Raw genomic sequence first — 15,506 nt, 5'->3', positions numbered from 1 at the left:
TTAAGAATTATGTACCTTCATGCATTCATTCATTAAAAAAAAAAAAAAAAAAAAAAAAAACCTGCAGGAAACAGATCTACTTGGTACTATGCATTTTGTTATACCCTCAAGATGGCCTCTACCTTCAAGGAGCTTAGTCTTACATACAGCAGGTGCTCTTTAAATACTGAGCCTTTAATGTTGGCATATATAGTACGTGCTCATAATAATGACATTTAGTCAGTTCTTATGATGTTGGCACACAGTAAATGTCAGTCAATATTTACCAGCATAGCTGGTAAATGTACGTTTTGCTAATAAAGACATGGTGGACTACTCAATACTTTTAAACAGTGTTAAGTATCTCATACACATGCAAGGATGATATATAAATATGTAAATATGTCCTCCATCACTATACATAGCTCATCTGACTGATTATTGGAAATGTGCTGCACTATGGCTGTGTCATGTGGCAGCTGATAGTCAATCCTACCATGATAGTTATTCTCTGCTGAAACTCCTTTGGAAGAATTCCTTTGTAGTTGTGGTATACTAGGAATTGTTGTTTGCTTGTTTGTTTTTTTCTGTCCCATGATGTTACAGAGAAGTATAAATGCATAATCAATAATCAGTACATTAATGCTCAAATAAATAGGCTTTAACAACTTTTCCTATATGTCAAATTGACATGGAGCATTTAGCAGAAGCAAGAACGTTTCCAAGCAAAGGCAGATTCCTTCCTTTACTCACTCACTACTGAATTTTTCCAACGTTCATGTCTCCCCAGAAACAGCAACCATGCACTCCTTAGAAGCTGCCAAATGAAAACAAGAATACAGAATAGAGTGGTACCCTGTCACTGAAGTAAATCCCACCAGCCTTGAAGCCTGGGGAAGATGGCAAGGCAAGCTGGACTTTCTTGAAGATAAGAGTAAAGTACAGTTCAGGGAAAAGTCACTGAAGTGAATACTTCATATTCAAAGGCAACACATATTTACAAAAAAATAAAATCTTGGTTAAAACATTTTTGAATCATGTGTAAGTGTTCATTATAAACTACAAAGATTTTGCTTGATTTACTTGGTTCAATTTCTAGGCTTTTCCCCCCCTCTCTGGACTAATGGCAAGTGATCAATCATTAAAACGGTAATCAGATTTTACAGAAGGCCACCGGCATCATTTTCAATCATTTAAACTTTGCCAGCCTGCCTCCCTTCTTTATAAATCACAGAGATTAATGTGAAAGGATTTTTAAATGCATTTTAGAAAAATTAGCAAATTATGATTGTTCTTTAGCTCAGAGCTCACCGTTTCACCAGGCATTATGCATAGTCTGCATTGTGCCTTCAAACAGCTTTATTGCTCAGAAGAAGAAAAATAGTGAAGGCATCCTCTACTTAACACGGGGATGCTCTTTGGACAGATAATGCATACATTCAAAATAGAAAGCTCTACATAAAAGTGTTTTGTGGTTATAGTTTTCCCCTGAGTTATTTTTCTGAATAAATATCTCTCAAAGTAGGCTATGGTTCAAACAGCAATACAAATATATATGTATATGTATATGTATATGTATATGTATATGTATATGTATATCACATGGATTTTGTCTTCAGGCTGATCACCTTTTGAAATTCTTCAGAGCCACTTCAGGTACAAGATTTTTGTTTCAATTTGGCCAGGAACATTTTTAGATTTTTTTAACCATAAAATTTTCTTCTAAAAAATCTTTCCAATCCATTATAATCAGAATTCCTGTTTATGTAAACATCGCATGCTCATTTTAAAATAGCAAATGAAAGAATAAAGTACACCAAATGAGTGAAAGATGACCTACAATCCCATCAGCCTGAGGTAGCAAGCATTAATTTTAATACGATTGTTACATACATGCAGATTTATTTCAACACCTACATTCTTCTTTTTCATTCCTTGTCTTTCTCTAGTTCTTCCTTTTGTTTCTACTCCCTTTTCTCCCCACACTCCAATACCCATAATCTCACTGTTCTTTCTCCTCAAAACCACAGTCCAAAATGTAAAATGCAAACCTATAAAACTCCTAAGAGATAGCATAGGTGAAAATCTAGATGACCTTGGGTATCGTGAAGACTTTTAAGATAGAACACCAAAGGCACAATCCATGAAAAAATAATTGATAAATTGGATTTCATTAAGATGAAAAACTTCTGCTCTGCGAATGACACTGTTTTTCCTATTTTCTTGGATAAGAACATAACCACAAAATGGGGGAAAATATTTGTAAACAACATATCTGGTAAAGGACTGTTATATAAAATATACACAAAAACTCTTAAAAATCAACAATAAGAAAACAAACAACCAGATTAGAATATAGGCCAAAGAGCTTAACAGACACCTTACCAAATGTATACAGATGACAAAGAATCATATGAACAGATGTTCCACATCATATGTCAGAAAAAGGCAAATTAAAATAACAATGAGATACCACTATAGACCTATTAGAGTGGCCAAGATATACAAAACTGACAACACAGTATGCTAGTGAGAATTTGGAGCAATGAGAACTCTTGTCCATTGCTGATTGGAATGCAAAATGGTACAGCCACATTGAAAGACATTTGGCAGTTTCTTACAAAATTAAACATACTCTTACTATATCATCCAATAATCATGCACCTTGATATTTACCCAAAGGAGTTGATAACTTATGTCCACACAAATCTTACATACTGATGTTTATAGCAGCTTTATCTATAATTGTCAAAACTTGGAAGCAACTAAGATCTCCCTTAGTAAATGGATAAATAAACAGTGGTACATCCAGACAATGGAATATTACTCAGGACTAAAAATAAATGAGCTGTCAAACCATGAAAAGACATGGAACAACCTTAAGTGCATATTACTAAGTGGAAAAGCCCAATCTGAAAATGCTACATACTGTATGATTCCAACTATATGACATTCTGGGAAAAGCAAAACTATGGAGACAGTAAAAAGATCAATAGTTGTCAGGGTTTAGAAGAGTGAAAGAGGAATGATTAGAAAGAACACAGAGGGATTTTAGGGCAGTAAAAACCACTCTATGATTCTACAATGATGTATATATACATGCAATTACACATTTGTCCACATCCATAGAACGCACAACATCAAGAGTGAACCATATATTAATTATGGACTCTGGGTGATTATGATGTGTCAATGTAGGTTCAATTGTAACAAATGTCCCACTCTGGTGCAGGATGTTGCTAATGGGAAGACTATGCATGTGTAAAGGTAGGTGTATATGTGTAATCTATTCACGTTCCTCTTAATTTTTCTGTCTACATAAAAATCTGTCTACTATAAAAATCTTTTAAAAATTGTTTGAAGGATAATTTCAAGTCTCTGGATGAGAGAATTTAATTTGCTTTGGCATCTGTAGCTAGGCCAGAGGCCCACTGTCTTAATTCAATCAGTGTTTGAAATCATTCAAAGCTTTGCTTCAGTCCTTGAGAGGGCTTTCAATCCAGTTTACTTTTATTCTTAGGATGTAGTACATCAGGGTCCCAAGCCTAGGTTGCTTATTAGGGCCTTTTCCCCTTGGTGGGCCATGATTTCCGATATTTTGTTCTAGATATTGCAACATTGTTTAAAGTTCTGCTCAGCTTTTCAGCCATGATGTTTACTTTCAGAAATGGCCAAGATAAGCAACATTTAGAAATTATCTCAAGAGAAAAAGCAACACCCAATATCAACCTTATTTTTTTTAAATTCCCTTATCTTCCAGATATTGGCCCAGCAAATTATTAATGCCTTTAAAACTCTCTCATCCTTCTAAAAGATTCATGTTAAATATTTTATTTAGCTTTTATACTTGTTCTTAGTGGGACAGTTTGTCTGAAACAAAATAAGCAATTGGAAACACAATACTTTTGTGAATGTCCTATTAATTTCCTTGCCCATTTTTCTATTGGGTCATTTGCGTTTTAAAATAAATTATAAGAACTCTTTACATATTATAATTTTAGTAAATTAGCAACAATAACTGTACCTTTTGCTCACAAATCAAGGAAGCTTAGCTTTCCTCAGTTCATTTTCTTTAACAAAAATATTCAATGATTGCCTGTTTGTGAAAAATGACACCAAGTACTAGGGATGAAATAAACAAGATAGTCACAGCTTACTGTCTAATGGAAGAGAGAAAATACACAGATATTTCCCTCAACATTACTAGACATGTAATGCTATGAAAAAATCATATGTGATATGTAGGGAGGAATCTTGCTTAGTGAGAGGAGTTAGGGAAAGTTCTGAAGAAGTTCCTTTGAAGAGAAACGGGAGTTATCTGGGCAACTAAAGAAATGCATATGCAGAGGCTTTGCCTCAACCAGGAGCATGGCGGGCTCCAGGAGTTGAGCTAAGAACATCACGGCTGATGTTTTGTGTGTCCAGAGGACTGTGCTACAAGATGAACCTGGAGGAGGAAGTATAAAAGAGATGATTTTGGTTCTTAGAAGTCATGCCTGTTATTTGTGTACTACAGAATGACAAATTATCAGAAAATTTAGCAGCTTAAAACAATAAGCACTTATTATCAAATCCATTGTTTGTGGAATAAAAATCTGAGAGTTGGTTACCTTGGTGTTTCCTCAAGATAGCTCACAAGGTTGCAATCTCTCGTTCAGGATGTAGGCATCTGAAAGATTGACTGAGGCTAAAGGTTCTTCTAGCAAGAGGCTCATGACACACTTGGAAAGTTAAGTACCAGTTTTTGGTACGAGTCCTTTGCTTCTCCTCACATGAACTTCTCCATATGAGCTGCTTGACCATCCTCAAGTTATGATAGCTGGCTTCTCCAGAGTAAGTGATCCAAGAGGGATAAGGTAAAAGCTATAATGTATTTTATGACCTCGCCTCAGAAGTCACACCCTGTCATTTCAAGAAGAACCCTGTTAGTTACACAGATCAATCACATTCAGTGTGTGAGGAATGAAAAAGGTGTGACTATCAGGAGATAATCTTGGGGACTGGAGACCACACCATTATGGATTTTTGTCTTTGCTTTAAGAGTGATTTGATGTTATTTAAGGGTTTTTACCAGAGCACTGCCATAATGAAATTTAAATTGCAACATGGTTTTGACTGCAATTTGAATAAAAGCATTAGAAGGGAGTAAGAATGGAAGCAGGATACTTATTGGAAAGCATCTGCTGTGGTCGCAATCAGAGATAAGGGTGGTTTGGATCAGTCTAAGGGCAGGAGAGATGGAAAGAAGTAGAGAAGGAGATTTGGGATACAACTCTTCCAACGTTTTTGTTTCTAAAAGTCCTGATGAGGGTTAGCACACCGGCCTTATAAAAGTCCTGATGGGCTCAACTAAAGAAAAAAAAATTCTGATTCCTAGTTCCTCTCTTTTCATATTTTCAGAGCTTTGATCAATAGTCCATCCATACAATGCTGCCTCATAAGGAAGACACCAGCATTTCAAGATGACACACCTTCCCCTCCACCCAAAAGGACAGATGCTTGAAAACATAAATCGATATTATTTTACTGAGATATAGACACCAACCAGAAGTATAAAGATTTCTTCTTAGTAACTAGGGTCATTTTTGATTACAGAGTTGCATACAGGAGATAAAAAATGTGGACCCACCCAGGGAAAAAAGCTGGCAGATGGAGGCTCTCATCAGCCCAAATTCCCTGTGGCTGAATCTTAATGGAATTTCAGTCGCCATCCTGACATTGTTGTTTCATATGTGTGGTCCTCCATGAAGTTAGGTTCCAAATACTAATCCTTCCCCAGAATCACATGCCAGTTTTGTTTTTCATTTGTTTGAGATCAAACCCTGAGTTCCATCTACCTGGAGTTGCCAATTTTCATCCTTGCCTGACTCTTTCCCACTTGAATCTTGTTGTGCTTTTGATGGAGCAAATTCTTAGTGTTTACAGATGAGATAGAGAATTGAAGTTATTAGATGGTGAATATTCATTATCCATATAGTGCTTTATTCATTTACTCATATATAAAATATCTATTAAGCAACTCTTATGAGAATTGAGGTTATTAGATAGTAAATATTCATTATCCATATATTACTCATATATAAAATACCTACAAAGCATCTCTTATGCGAAGAACTGTGTTATACCACGGGACAGAATGCTGAATTAAGTAGGCCCCGTGACTTCCCTTATGGAGCTTACTCTCTCCTTGTCAGATTCATGAGGATGTTGCTACTCTTATCTGCTCTCCCCTCATTCCTCTTGGAATCCCTGTGAAAACATCCCTGGAGCTTTTTTACATGCTCTAATTGGCATTGGTTTTAGGTTGATTTTTATTTTTATGTAGTGGTTGATTTGCATAGAAAAGAAAGTAAAACAATAACATAATTGATAATTTGGTGAAACTTTGCCAACCAGCTCTCCCTGTAAAACAGACTTCAAGGCTTTATCCATCTGTGCTACTTAATCTAGAAGTTCACCTTCATCAGCATCAAGGATCAAGGTTCTATTCCTTGAATCCCACTCCAAGAAAGTGTGTGTGTGTGTGTGTGTGTGTGTGTGTGTGTGTGTGTGTGTGGTATTTGTTTATTTAGTCAAAACCAGTGACTGCTGTCTGCTAGTAATGATGGTGTTGGTGAAAAAAGAGCAAACCATGCAATCTTTGTAAGGATCTTCATTGCAGAAATAAAGAGAGGTCTTAATCTCATAAAAGCAAAAACATTTGCCTTATTTAGTCCCATGGCTTGTTTAACTCTATGCCTTTATCTGTGCTATGACCCTACTCGACTGCCTTTCTAGATGTACTCCATCCTTCCAAGCCCAGTTCGCATCCCACTACCTCAAAAAACATTTTTGTATCACACATTCTCTCCTGATGATCATCTTGTTCAGAACTATGCATTCAATTGCATTGCATTTCACTGGTTGCCCTTATCTTCCAATCAGGTTTTCTGTTCCTGATGTGGAGACTCATGTAACACAGTTGTCACAGGAAAATCATGATGCTGAACACATAGCAAGAGATTGAGGAACCCAAAGTGAATTTTTGTTCATTTTTTATTCATTCATTCAGTCATTCATTCAGGAAATAATCACTGAGCCTCTAGAGGTTGTCCTAGGCATATAAGCTGTCAACAAGACTCTCATAATATGGTAGAGAAGGCAAGTGTTAAAAAAAAAAAATTGAAAAATGTAGTTTATAATTGTTGTGTTGATGAGTGAAACTATACAGATGGCTATAACTGGAGAAATCACCCTCAGCTTCCTGGGGCAGGGATATTGGAGTGTATAAAGCAAATCAGAAGACTAAGAGATGAAGAGTCCTCTGTTCTTAGAGAGTCTGGTGAGAGAGGCCATTCTAATTGGCTGTAGGGCTTAAATTGCTCCAGAGCATGGCAACTGTTTAGTGATCACATATCTTTGAAGGCCACAAACAAAGCAGAGTCAGTGCCTATTCCACATTCATATCCTAGTGCTTCTCTGGGGTAAGTGGCCTATTGAAGGTACTCTGAAAAAGTCTAGAGTTAGTTCTCCAGCATTCCTAATTCAAACTCAACTTTATGGAGTTATCTTCTTTTGAGTTTAATAACAAATAAGGATATTTCACCTCCTGGGCAGTCTTCTAGGCTGGATTATGCCCTTTCCCTCAAAATTAATATTGAAGCCCTAACCCCCAGTACTTCAGAATGTAACTGTTTTTGGAAATAGGGTCTTTAAAGACATGATTAATGAAATGAGAACATTCGGAAAGGTCGTAATCTAAAATGACTGGTGTTCTCATTAGAAGACTTCAAGTCTAACTAAGTCCTCTTCACATTGAACATGACGAGTCCAGGAATGGATGGTACTCTAGACACAGAAAAATTATTCATTCTACCAATGCCCTGCTCTCGCCCTTGTCAAGATATTCTGCCATCCCTAAGTTGCCAGGATACAGTACTCCTTTCCTCAGACAATGCCTCCTCTAAATTTTTTTCCTATGAAGAGAAAAATGCATAACCCTTATTCGTATTTAGCCAACTAGTTCCTGGCCCATACCTGCCTTTTGATGACTTATGCCCTCTCTAGAATTGCTGAGCTGTCTTCTGAAACACTTATTTTTGAGCATCATGAGTTAACTTGTTGGCAAAATTTCTGCAAAACAGCTAAATAAACTTTATGTACTTGAAGGTCTTTATTATTTTTTCCAGTTTCAAGGGGCTTCTTAAAGGGCATTTTAAATTCAGCGTTAGAGTAACGTGTGCCTTTGCAAAAGTAACTTGAATACACAGATGTCTCATCCATCCTTGTTCTGAAGCAACATTGTACAAGCATAAAATAATCTTCACTGAATTCTTCATCATATAATATTCTGGGCAACTGAAAAAACTCTTTCCTGGAATCAGCTATGTAACACTCAGGACATTCCTGCTTTCTTTGGTTGACAGTGTACATTATATGTAGGGGCCAATACTTTTATGGCCCAAGAAAGTCTTGATCTGAATTATCTAGAGTTCAGAAAGTTGTTTAAACATGTCAGAGAAGAAATTAATTGAAGTCAAAATATGGTATAAAGGTTAGTATGCAGGAGATTCTCTAAGACATTGATAGTCTCCAATTCTTGCTGGTTAAAAAAAAAATCTAATATATTACAAATGGAAATCCAATGCTTTTAACAGAGTAGATGCTGACAATCTAAAGGAAAGTGGAACAAACCACCTCCAATAAATTCATCAGTCAGTGATCATTATTTTCTCATTTTATCATCATATTCCCAGAAATATAGTTGAATTTAATTCATGGAACTTCAGGAATCTGCTATTAGCAGAATATGAACAGCAAGACCTGATTTTACAGGGTCCATTAGTCACTGTTATAAAATAATGAGTTACTCAATACCCAGAATTGGAATTTCACCTCAAAAATAGGCACGTGATGAAGTTAAAAAGAATAATCTTTTTGTTCATATATTTACTACTTAAATAAGAAAAAAGAAGAGAATATTGGCAAATAATTTTAAAATGCTGTTTCAGGTAGATTTTTTTAATTGGGAAATATATTTTGAAAGCTAGGATTCAATTGGTTAAAGCTTTGGAGTCATGCAGAATTCTTACCTTTTCTTAATCTAGAAAAAAGTGTGCTGAAAGGAAAGGATTTTAGCTGGGAATTAGAGGCCATATATAGTAGAAGCAGAAGGTTTTTTTTCTACCATGTCCACTTTGGCAAACTGTCACATTCTTTTACTATTGCTAAGAATGAGACAGTAACCTCCACATAGATTGAGTTCTTTCTTAGTCCTCAACACTCGCTCCTCAAATGAAAGTTAGTTAATCTAAACAACACAATTCTTTCAAAATAGAAGTTAATCCGAGGGGCAACTCTTTGATAATTTAATCGGTCTCCTGATAAACTCGTGTCACAACCTGGTCCTCAATGTCATTCATCCAACCCCACTGTTTTGCTTCTGAAGAGCCTGAGGCCCAGTTAGTGATCTAATTTGAACGGAACACATGGTTCCCTTATTCTTAGCCCAGATGACTCTTTCTACCACAGCAGACATGCTTTCTAGTTTGTACTAGATCAAGGGTCCATGCTGAACCTTTCATTACATATTGTCCATATTCGAATTTTATCTGGCTTTAAGAAACTATGATGTTTAGAGAGATTTTCATGGACAAAGAAAGGTAGAAACAAATTAAATAAATTTGCCTTAATGTCATATGTGCCATTTCTCCTAAAACTTATTTACATTTATATCCTCATTAGACACAAATACATTTGAGAAATAATTTCAGAACTTATTTGTTTGAAGATCCTCTGGGTCCAGGCAATGAATTTGGAATCAGGAGGAATCGTTATTTAGTAGGTTTATCCCACACACCATCATTAATTTATATGACTTATATCATGAATACATTGAAGAAAGAGTCATTATAAATTTTTCAATATACAAAGAATGCTTAAATACTCTGTGTGGCATGTCAGCATATCTGTGGGGGGTACTGAAATGGTATCAGATATACTATGGCATTTAAATGCTCATAGACCAATGTGATATTCTTGGGGAAAAAATGTACATTAACATCCCTATTCATTTTTACGCAATGTTTAATTATACTACTGGAGGCAAAAGAACTACAACGTGAGAAAAAGGAATCAGTTTTTCAGTACTCTTTAGGTAATGAAACCTATGGAAGATTTTTAATAAGAATTAGATGGAATAACCATTCCTGCTCTATAAAAGCAAGAGTTCTTTTCTCTTTGATCTCACCCCTAAATTTTACAGAAACTTCTGAGCTTAAAGTAGAATTTTATAATTTATTTTTTCCTTTCTCTTTAAAAGAATACCATTGCCTAAATATTGAGTCCAAGACCATAGTTTGAATTATACAGATGTAGCCTTTACTTTAAGTTGATTCCTTATTTAATAGGAGTAAATTTAATTCAAAACCAGTGGTATCCCAAATGACTGCACTTCATTCTTCCATATTAAAAAACAGACATGTCCTCACTACTCTACTACAGTTCTTTTGACTGTGGTTGATTAATTCATTAAAATCAACTAATATGTATTGAGTCCCTGCCATGCCCCAGGCATTGTTCTTCCCATATTCTAGTGGGAAGTGACAAAAAATAATGGAACACATATATCATACATCAGCTGGTTGTACATGAGGGAAAATATGAAGCAGGGAAAGGAACATGGAGAGTGAGGCATCACAAGGGTACTATTTGTATATAAAATGGGAGATAACCCTATAATAAAGTGATGCTTGAACAGAGACTGAAAAGAAACGAGGGAGTAAATCTGGGAGAAAAACATTTTAGGGAAGGATAAAACAAGTGCAAATGTCCTGAGGTGGGAGTGTACTTAGTATGTTAGAAAAAAAACAAAGGAGGCTATGGAAGCTGAAGAAAAATGATTGGACTTCTGGAGCCTACCCTACTGTCTTAGTGGTTGGCCTAGGCTATCACACCATTGCTGGCCCACCACATGTGATGAGTGTGATGAGCACTGAGGCAGATAGTCTCTATTCAGATATATGGAGGATTAGGGGGGTTCATGAGTATAAACAAGAAAGAATACAGCCAATAACATTATAATAGCTACACATGGTGTCAGATGGGCACTAGATTTTATCAGGGTGATAGATGAGCGGGGTTGGGAAACAGGGTGAACAAGGTAAAGGGATACAAGTACCAATTGGTAGTTACAAAATAGTCATAGGGATGTAAACTACAGCGTAGGGAATAGAATAAAGAATATGGTAATAACTATGTATAGTGCCAGGTGGGTGCTACTCAGGGAGATCACTTCCTACATTATATAAATGTCTAACCACTGTGCTGTACATATGAAACTAATATAAAATAATATGGAATGTCAACTGTAATTAAAAATTTTAAAAGGCAGGAAAAAGATGAACGGGAATAAGCGGTTCAAACTTCCAGGTATAAAACAAATAAGCCAAGGGGATATAAGTCAATACATACAGTCAATAATATTGTGATAGCATGGTACAGTGTCAGATGGTTGCTGGATTTATCATGGTGATCACTTCTTTAGGCATATACATGTTGAATAACTCTGGTATATACTTAAAACTAATATAATGTTGGATGTTACCTATATCTTATCAAAACTCTAAAAAATCATTAACTTAATCATACCTGCAACATTTCTTTTGCCATATAAGTTACATATTCACAAGTTCAGGAAGTTAGTGCTGAACATCTTTGGTGGGATTTATTCTGTTTACCACATGATGCTAGAAAAATTGCCTAACCATTTAAAAAATATAAAATTATATCTAAATCTCACATTATACACCTTGGTAATTACATAGAGATTAAAAATTTAACTGTTAATTGTGAGAGCAGTATTTATAAAATATTTGTTCAAGAAAAGAACCTTACTGTGCATGACGGAAAAGTCAGAAGCAATAGAGAAAAACCATGAAGATTAATTGTATGTGTCAACTTGGCTGGGGCATGGTGCCCAGATAGGTGGTCAAACATTATTCTGGATGTTTCTGTGACAATATATTTGAATAAGATTAACATTTAAACCAGTGGATTTTGACTAAAGCAGATCGCCCTCTATAAATTAGGTGAGTCTCATCCAAATAGTTGAAGTTCTGAGCAGAACAAAAGACTGACTGACCAGAGCTACCGGGAATTCTGCCAACAGATGGTCTTCAGACTTGAGCTGCAACATCAGGTCGTCCCAGTGTGAAAGCTGCCAGCCCACCCTGCAGATTTTGGACCTGCCAGCCTCCATAATCCCATGAGCCCATTTTTTAAAACAAATCCCTTCTCTATCTATACAAATCCTATTGGGTCTATTTCTCTGGAGAACCCGAAATTAACACACAACTTTAGTGGCCAAACAAACTGTAATATATAGAACAAAAACACTAAATATCCTGAATATGTAAAAAATTATTGCAAATCAATATAAAAAAATAATAATACCACCCCACAAACATGAACAGAAAAATACTGGGTGGGGGGTGAGAGGGGAGGAGAAAGCAAACATCAAAAAAAAAGAAAGTTCAGGTGCTCTAGTTTTCAAATAGATGCTGTTTAAAACAGAACAGAAAGACTGGCAACCATTAAAGGTAATGGTAAGATCCAGTATTGTTTGGTACGTTGACATCAGTATAGATGTTCCTTAGCTTACAGTGCGATTACAACCCAATAAACCCATCATAAGATGAAAATATGATAAGTTGAAAATGCATTTAATACCTAATTTACCAAACCTGATAACTTAGTCTACATTAAACATGCTCAAAACACAGTATCTAAAAAATGCTAGCAACACAGAACACTGTTGGGAATTGGTTGTTTACCCTCTTGATCACGTGGCTGACTGGAAGCTCTGGCTTGCTGCTACTGCCCAGCATCATGAGAGAATATCGTATCATATATCGCTATCCCAGGAAAACATCAAAATTCAAAATTCAAAGTATGGTTTCTACTAAATGCGTATTGCTTTCACACCATCTTAAAGTCAAAAAATCGTAAGTTGAACCATCATAGGTCCAGGACTACTGCTGTATTCATAACCTACTGCTTAGAATGCAAATTGCTATGTCACATACTAGAAATTTAGTTATATGTATCAAAAGCTTAATAGAAGGCATTTGATCCATCAATTCCAGCTTTTTGAATTTTTTATGAAAAATAAATGATCAAATATGCAAATATGTATTCAACCTCATTTATTGTCAGGATGCTAATGGTAGGGATTAATACAAGCAGTTTAACATCCAATGGCTGTGATTCGTTAAATCACAGTAGAGTCTAAATGAATAATAACCATTAAAAATTCAAGCATACATCTCCTATAGAGAATATACTTTATTTTAAAAACAATAATAAATAATGAGGTATAGTATTATGTATTTCAACAAATACATTCTATACACATGTTAATGTGTGTAACATGTCTATATGTGTATGTAAATGGGAAAAACTGGACATACATAACGAAGTGTTAGAAGGCATTATCCCTTGGTGGTGGAATCTAAATTAGTTTTATTTTTTTTTCCTTTCATGTATCTGTATTTTTTTCTTCCTATTCACTAATTATTACTTACATATTTTAAAGTTTCAAAAATAGGTTAACCTGCAACATTTTTTAAAAAGCTATTCCACACAAGAAACATAGGGTTATATGGTTAGTTGCTTAGTTTTTAAATAAATGGTTAATAAATAAATAATGGAGACGGACCACAAGTAACCTGTTTTAGGAGTAAAGGCAGTAACATCACTGATGTTCTGAGACAAGATGCCCTGGGTAGTTAAAACTTTATCTTCCTTAGTGTGTAAATGAAAGGTTGCCAATCAAAATTCCATTTTTAGTTCAAAATTCTTAGGTAAGTTCATTCATCTCTTTCTAAGTAATCATTTAACCAAATGCTGAGATACATGGTACACAGGTCAGGGATGTTTCAATATTGTCACAAACTGAAAATAAAGAGCTCGCAAGTGTCAACGATTTATTTCTCTGTCTCTCTCAAAATTATTATCTCTAAACTATACTATAACTATTTAATACAATTGTGAAAAAGTCGTATTAAGTTTGTGGAAGTATATATTAAAAAGCTTCATTCAATGATGCAGATGCCAGCAAAAAATGGTGGTATAAGGACCAAATTCAAACCAAATGATCTTCTACATAAAGGCAAAAGAACACTGGCAAAAACAGAATCAAAATTTTTTTAGAACTCTGGAAATTAATCAAAGGTTTGCAGCAATCTGGGGAATGATTAAGAAAAACAGCTGACTCTCAGTAAGAACTCCAAGATTTGTGCAATTTAACTTTCACTTTTTCCCAGGTTTCCCTCCTCACATCTGCAGTATTCTTGAAAATTGGTAGCCCACAGTCACAGTAAAAACTATCTGAAGGAAACAGAATGAGGTGAAAACTCCTTCAGAGCTCAATTCCCAGGGAATTCTCATTATTTGACCTGTCCGTTGGCTCCTTAAAAGACCACATTTGCAAAGCTGACTTTATTTGATCTGACTCAGCACACACAGTAGAAAAAGGTTTTGCCCCAAGGCATTTACAAAAACCAGAAGTAATTGTAAAACAGTGTGTTGGCCTGAAGTGCTGTATAACAGAGCAAACAACTGACTCACAAAAAGCTTAATAGGAAAAGCTGGGGAATGAGGTGTCAATAAGTGGGTTTGAAAAGCTCAAAAGTATTTCTGGGAAAGTAGAAAACTATGCACATGTATTGGGCAGTGCATATGCTCAGGAAAGACAGGAGAAGGCCCTAACTTCTCACTTCTCACCAAACTTGAGCCTTTACATTGCAAGCAGAAATTGAAAGTTAATATGCAGTTGTAAACTGACTGGCTTAGTGTTGAACACACCAAATACACACATGGAATCCTTAACAAAGACTGGGAGACTTATTGGTTCCAGGCATCGAAGGAAGTATCTGTCCCATCATCAACTGACTATTAAGCCAATAAGCAGAGACTTTAGTAGCCCCATATGAGAAAGCGTATACACTATATAATTAACTCAGATAAGTCGCTAAACAAACAATAAGAACAAACAACGGCAAATGAGAAGAATCTGATTCCTGGACTTGTCACATATTATTTAAAATGTCCATTTTTCAACAACAACAACAACAAAATAGCAAGTCACACGAAGGAATAAGAAAATACGCCCCATGGAGAGAGAAATAAAGTAATTAATAGAAACTGAACCTGAGCAAACCCAGAAATTTGATTTTTCTAGGCAAAGTTTTTAAATTGCGTATATTAAACAAGTTTAAAGCCCTAGAGAAAAATCATATCTAAAGAAATAAAGGAAAACATTAAAATTACATCATATCAAACAGAGAATTTCAAAAAGTAGAAATTATTTTTTAATCTAATATAAATTATAGTGCTTAAAAATATATAATAACTGAAATTAAAAAATTATTACAGGAACTCAGTAGCATATTTTAACAAGCAGAAGAAAGAATCAGCAAAATCGAGACAGGTCAACTGAGATGATCCTTTCTGAAAAAACAAAGAATAAAGATTGAGGAAAATGAACA

The sequence above is a fragment of the Rhinolophus sinicus genome, chromosome 15, assembly GCF_057876585.1.
Source record: "Rhinolophus sinicus isolate RSI-liver-muscle chromosome 15, RSI-T2T, whole genome shotgun sequence".
Taxonomy (NCBI): Eukaryota; Metazoa; Chordata; class Mammalia; order Chiroptera; family Rhinolophidae; genus Rhinolophus; species Rhinolophus sinicus.
Note: the sequence above shows the minus strand (reverse complement) of the source record.